Here is a 7,193-nt window from a genome sequence, read left to right as displayed (position 1 = left end):
ATACGTGCCTAGAGGCACCTTGCAGTGCGGAGTCCATATTAATCAGGTGCAAGGCCACAGAGCACAGGCTTGAGGCAACCCTGCCCTTGAGGATGCTTCCTGCTTTTCATTTGGTGAAATGTGAACTCATCCCTCACTCAGCCCTCCACCCTCATTCCACTAACCCCGGGATAAAGCTATTTAATCCTCTCTTGTTCCTCACAGCCGTCATAAACGGTGCAGGATCGTTCCTATTACCCACTCATGGCACAGGATCGTCCCCGCTCCCCTTCAGGATCTTCGCTGTCAAGGCCTCCTTCCCTGGGTGTCAGGGAATCTCAGGCAGCCCTCAGGAGAGCAGAGCCCCCTTCTGTAAGCATGCACTCCTGCACAGCACTTGAAGGCTGGTCTACTCTGTGGTAGACACAAGTCCCTTGGCCGCCAAAGAAACCAGGGCTGACCTCCTCTGTGTACGTGTCTCATTCTCCATTGAAGAGAATATTCTACTCACCCCCAGGTGTCCCTGACAGCATGACCTGATACGCAGTACAATCGACTGACCTACATGAAGGTTTATTCCAAATAAAGACTCATTTCTTTATTTATTTTATTTTATTTTTTGAGACAGAGTTTCCCCCTTGTTGCCTAGGCTGGAGTGCAATGGTGCGACCTCGGCTCACTGCAACTTCCGCCTCTCGGGTTTAAGTGATTCTCCTGCCTCAGCCTCCAGAGTAACTGGGATTACAGGCACCCGCCACCACGCCAGGCTAATTTTTTTGTATTTCTAGTAGAGACAGGGTTTCACCATGTTAGCCAGGCTGGTCTCGAACTCCTGACCTCGAGTGATCTGCCCACCTCAGCCTCCCAAAGTGCTGGGATTACAGGCGTGAGCCACTGCGCCTGACCAAGACTCTTCTATTGACAACAGGCTCTGTTCCAAATAAAAGTTATCCAGAAGGTAACTGTCTCCAGGACTCAGGAAGAGGCTGAGGAAGGGACCCTTGAAGAAGGGTGTGTGCTGCTGGTCTCTTCCAGCAGTGGAGGTTTGGGAGGCCTGGCTCCTAGGTTTCTTTGTTGGTTTCTTTTGTTATCTCATTATCTCATCCCACAGAGGATTTGAAGGTGCAGTCTGGTCATCTCTATTCTCCTTCCCCGTCCCCATCCCCTGAACTTTAACCATTTCTGAAAATACACATGTAGTTTTGGCTTTGGAAATGAATAAAATGTCTTAAAAAAAAAAAAAAAAAAACCAAAGGCCAGGCATGGTGGCTTACACCTATAATCTCAACATTTTGGAAGACCAAGGTGGGAGGATCACTTGAACCCAGGAGTTCGAGATCAGCCTGGGCAACATAGGGAAGCCCCATCTCTACAAAAAAAAAAAAAAAAAAAAAAAAAAAAAATAGGCAGGGGGGGGGGGCCTTGGGTCCCAGCTGTTCAGGAGGCTAAAGTGGGAGGAAGCCTGAGCCCAAGAAGTCGAGGCTGCAGTGAGCTGTGATGGTGCCACTGCACTCCAGCCTGGGTGGCATAGCAAGGCCCTGTCTCAACCCCACCTCCCCCCAACCACAGAACCCATGAGCAGAACATCCTGTTCATTGTNAATAAAAGTTATCCAGAAGGTAACTGTCTCCAGGACTCAGGAAGAGGCTGAGGAAGGGACCCTTGAAGAAGGGTGTGTGCTGCTGGTCTCTTCCAGCAGTGGAGGTTTGGGAGGCCTGGCTCCTAGGTTTCTTTGTTGGTTTCTTTTGTTATCTCATTATCTCATCCCACAGAGGATTTGAAGGTGCAGTCTGGTCATCTCTATTCTCCTTCCCCGTCCCCATCCCCTGAACTTTAACCATTTCTGAAAAATACACATGTAGTTTTGGCTTTGGAAATGAATAAAAATGTCTTAAAAAAAAAAAAAAAAAACACCAAAGGCCAGGCATGGTGGCTTACACCTATAATCTCAACATTTTGGAAGACCAAGGTGGGAGGATCACTTGAACCCAGGAGTTCGAGATCAGCCTGGGCAACATAGGGAAGCCCCATCTCTACAAAAAAAAAAAAAAAAAAAAAAAAATTAGCCAGGTGTGTGTGCCTATGGTCCCAGCTGTTCAGGAGGCTAAAGTGGGAGGAAGCCTGAGCCCAAGAAGTCGAGGCTGCAGTGAGCTGTGATGGTGCCACTGCACTCCAGCCTGGGTGGCATAGCAAGGCCCTGTCTCAACCCCACCTCCCCCCAACCACAGAACCCATGAGCAGAACATCCTGTTCATTGTCCTTAGCCTTGTAAAACATAACCTTGTCTTTCAGTATCTCTGAGGTCCATAACAGCCATGCTAAAGCATCCTTGATCCAAGGATAAGCCTCCAAACTCAGGCTTATTAAATATTCACACCTCCAGGAAAATACCCTTACACTGAAAACTAGAGAAAATTGATCATTGGAAGTATTTTCTAAAAATCAATATAAAAATAATTAATAATGTAGAAGTAAGAAGATACAGACTACAGTATTTTTCACTAGTGTAAAATGGGAATAATAATAGTACAGGGAAGATTAAATGAGTTAATATGTGTAAAATGCTTAAAATAGTGCCTGCGACACAGTAAGCACTCCATAAATGTTCTATTATTGTTATCAATAGTATTAATACTACAGCACATGTGTGATGGAATTACTATTGAACAACAGATGACACACTCTAATAAACAAAAGAGATTTATCAGAGTACTGTACCCATTACAGTTTCTGGCTTAGACTGTCTTCAAACTGTAAAGCCTCTGAAACATTTAATATGACAGCAAGCAAAACAGTCAAAATAAGTGAGGGAGGCCTTGTGGAACTAAACTTGACAAACTAAAGCATTCCTTGCTAATTGCATTTCTTTGTCATTCACCACTGAAAGAAAACCTGAAATCAGCAGAAATGTATCACTGGAGCAGATTGCCCAATTAGTTTCCTAACCAAAGGCAGATAAGAATTGTGTCACTGCCCCAGGAGTGCAGTGGATGGAACCAGAAAGCCTGTGGCTGAGGAAGCTGCAGGAGCTGGAAATGGCAGAGGCAGCCTGCCTGGGGGCCCCATTCCTGACTTTAAGGAAGGGTAAGTGTTTCCAGGTGGTGTCATTAAAAGGCACTGTAGAAAAATGTTTGTACTAAAACTACACACACACTTACACACACACACACACACACACACACACACAGAGTATATATAATCTAAGTTAATTGATAAAAATATAGGCTGCATTTTATTTTTAATTTTTTAAAGACAGAGCCTCACTCTGTCACCCAGGCTGAAATGCAGTGGCCCAATCTCAGCTCACCACAACCTCTGCTCCCCGGATTCAAGTGATTCTCCTGCCTCAGCCTCCCGAGTAACTGGGACTACAGGTGTGTGCCACCACACTCAGCTAATTTTTGTACTTTTAGTAGAGATAGGGTTTCACCATGTTGGCCAGGCTGCTCTCGAACTCCTGGCCTCAAATGATCTGCCCGCCTTGACCTCCTAAAGTGCTGGGATTATAGGTGTGAGCCACCACACCTGGCTGGCATTTCATAATTAACAGCAAAATGTGAGGTTTAAATAGCTTTTGTTTATTGATCTCTTACTCTGCCCAGCCCTGTGATGAGGGTTTTCTAAGCATCATCTCATTTCATCCTCATCACAGCCCCATAAAATAAGTACTATTTTATAGGAAAGAACCTGAGATTTTAAGTAACTTACCCAAGATCACACAAGCTGTAAATGATTGATAGACTTGAGATCTGAACTAGGCATCAAACTCTAGAGCTTATACCCTTTCTTCCAGATTATACTAACTCAATTTTTTTTTTTTTTTTTTTTTTTGAGACAGTCTTGCTCTTGTCACCCAGGCTGGAGTGCAATAGCATGATCTCAGCTCACTGCAACCTCCGCCTCCCGAGTTCAAGCAATTCTCCGGCCTCAGCCTCCTAAGTAGCTGGGATTATAGGCGCCTGCCACCACGCCCAGCTAATTTTTGTATTTTTAGTAGAAATGGGGTGTCACTATGTTGGTCAGTTTGGTCTCCAACTCCTAACCTCAAGTGATCTGCCTGCCTCGGCCTCCCAAAGTGCTAGGATTACAGGCGTGAGCCACTGCTCCTGGCCTTTAATGCTTCTTTTGTTCTAAACAAATGAAATGGTTTTTAAAAGTTATCTTGGTATTGGTGCAAAATTTGATATGCTACAATTCATAAATTCAGAGATTATGACACTAAAAATATTTTTTGTGCTGGTATCTGACCAGAAATTAACAATTAGTTATTTTTTTAGAAACTGAAAAGCATCTGTTTTATTTTAGTTCTACTTGACAAGAGATGACATTGCCTTTGAAGAAGAGAATGGACATCTTTCCAAAGCACCAAATTCTTATTGTGGATGAAGTCAGCTCCTCATTGGTGAATTTATATAATGTGTACATCTGTAACACTTTGTGCAAAGGTAATTTTTGTACCCCAAAAGTATGCATATTGACCCTCCAAGTTTTTTAGAATCCATTAAACTTAAGAGATTCTTGACTTGAGTAACCATTCTTTTTTTTCAATGATAGAGGCATGAGATGTGCAAAAGATTAAAAATGAATTCGTGAGGCCAGGTGAGGTGGCTCATGCCTGTAATCCCAGCATTTTGGGAGGCTGAGGCTGGCAGATCATCTTAGGTCAGGAGTCTGAGACTAGCCTGGCCAACATAGAGAAACCCCATCTCTACTAAAAATACAAAATTAACCGGGCGTGGTGGTGCATGCCTGTAATCCCAGCTACTCAGGAAGCTGAGGCAGGAGAATTGCTTGAACCTGGGAGGCAGAGGTTGCGGTGAGCCGAAATCGTGCCATTGCACTCCAGTCTGGGCAACAAGAGCAAAATTCCGTCTAAAAAAAATAAAAATTGAGGTAGTGCTCAATACTAATTTGAATGGGCTATATTTATAAGGGAGTTGTGACTTGCAGCCCACCTAGAAGGAAGCAGCTCTAATATGAACATAAAGCTGTGCCTATCAGCCTGCAGTGTCCTCACCCAAATGCCACCTCCATGGTTTCTTCAAAATGCCACTTGTTCTTGCAACGAAAGAGTATATCTCCTAGTAGCCCTGGCCCAGGAAGTGTTAGGAGCACGAGGATAGCATCACATGATACCACCTACTTATTGAGAAAATACCAGACTCTAAATATTTTTAATTTTGCAGTCACTTTGAGAAAACTTAAAAGGCAGAGTAGCGCTGCAGTTAATAATTTGAGCTTTGGAGTCAGACAGATTTGGAACTAAATCTGAGTTGTGCTTCTTACTTGCCACTGCTCTTGTGACCTGGGGGGCACGTTCCTTACTAAACCTTCTCTTTCCTTACCTGTGAAATAGGGATAATAATAGTATCTACCTCATGGGGTTGTCATGAGACTTAAGTGGGAAAAGGTATATAAATTGCTTAGGATAGTGCCAGGTTCATAAGAAAGGCTCAGTGAATGTTAACAAAAAATAACCATCACCTGGAGTTTTAAATCCAAGTTTAGAGAGAGAGCAGAATATTTTCCTTCACCAAAGGATTTGCTAAGGATTACTTTTAGAGAAAATATACTTTTAAGGATTTGTTTACAGCTCCATCTTGGGAGCAGTGAAATTTATGGAGACATAAGATAAAACATGTTTAAGTTTCTGCAATTAGAAGAGAAGTATAGGCCAGGTGCAGTGACTCACTCCTGTAATCCCAGCACTTTGGGGGCCCGAGGCAGGGGGATCACCTGAGGTCAGGAGTTCAAGGCCAGCCTGGCCAACATGGTGAAATGCCATCTCTACTAAAAATGCCAAAAAAAGGCCTGGCACGGTAGCTTATGCCTGTAATCCCAGCACTTTGGGAGGCCGAGGTGGCTGGATCATGAAGTCAGGAGATTGAGACCATCCTAACACGGTGAAACCCCATCTCTACTAAAAATACAAAAAATTAGCCGGGCGTGGTGGCAGATGCCTGTAGTCCCAGCTACTCAGGAGGCTGAGGCAGGAGAATGACATGAACCCAGGAGGCGGAGCTGGCAGTGAGCCGAGATCGCGCCACTGCACTCTAGCCTGGGCAACACAGCAAGACTCCATCTCAAAAAATACATATATCAAAAAAATTAGCCGGGCATGGTGGCGGGCACCTGTAATCCCAGCTACTCAGGAGACTGAGGCAGGAAAATCGCTTGAACTCAGGAGGTTGCGGTGAGCTGAGATCATGCCATTGCACTCCAGCCTAGGTGACAAAAGTGAGACTCCATCTCACTTTTGGAAAGTGTAGTTTGAAAGACAATAGTTCCACATATACAAAATATAGTGAATCGAAGTTACCATCTGTTGAACACATGGATGTAAAAAGATGACATCAATTTTTATATAACACCAGGATGATGACTTTTTTTTCTCAAAGTATTTCAGAATGCATGAAATTTAAGAGATTCTTGACTTGAGGTGAATGCTATTATTTTTCCATGAGATATGGAATGATAAAAGCTGGGGAATGGTTAACACCACTTTGAATGGGCTGCTGATAAAGGAGAAATACTTCCTTGGGCTATTAGATTCATTTGAGAGCAAAGAGGCCAACTGTGGTATCTGGGGTCAGCTTGTCATTTTTGACACTATACCACTGCTCTATGTGTTTCTTACCATCTCCAGGTCACAAGGACAACCCCAGAGACTCACTCATGGAGAAATCCTGTGCCTGGGGTTTGTCAAGGGGACGAGGGTAAGTGAATACACAAAAATGAAAGGGGTTATGGCTATTAGGAGGAACAGCGGAAAGGGTTAAAGGCAGAACTGGCAGTTTAAGAAACACTTCTCATTCAAAGTTCATCATCATTTACTGATATCATTTGGGGTCTGATTCCTCCTGATGGGTGAATAGTGAGAGAGAAAAATCAGCTTTTAGACTATTTCCAATTCAAATGGAAGCAAAAAGAACTACAAGTTGCAAGAAATAGAGAAAAACTCCCCCCTTGATGTTGATTCTAGACCTAATTATTTCAATTGTAAGTTAAATCATGTTATTTCATAAGTTACAAAAAGGTTTCTGCAGGGGCCATTGAAAACAATATGCTAAGAATAGATAAGGCTCAAGGACAGTATCTCTAGCTAGTTGCACTTTTAATGAACTCCAGTAGTCAAGGACAGTATCTCTAGTTGAACTTTTAATGAACTCTAGTAGGCGCCAAGAAGGCAGACAAATAAGAAAGACCTTAGAGAC

The sequence above is a fragment of the Rhinopithecus bieti genome, unplaced genomic scaffold (genome assembly GCF_001698545.2).
Source record: "Rhinopithecus bieti isolate Rb0 unplaced genomic scaffold, ASM169854v2 scaffold_1673, whole genome shotgun sequence".
Classification (NCBI taxonomy): domain Eukaryota; kingdom Metazoa; phylum Chordata; class Mammalia; order Primates; family Cercopithecidae; genus Rhinopithecus; species Rhinopithecus bieti.
The sequence above is the reverse complement of the archived record's forward strand: the minus strand, read 5'-3'. Positions refer to the sequence as shown.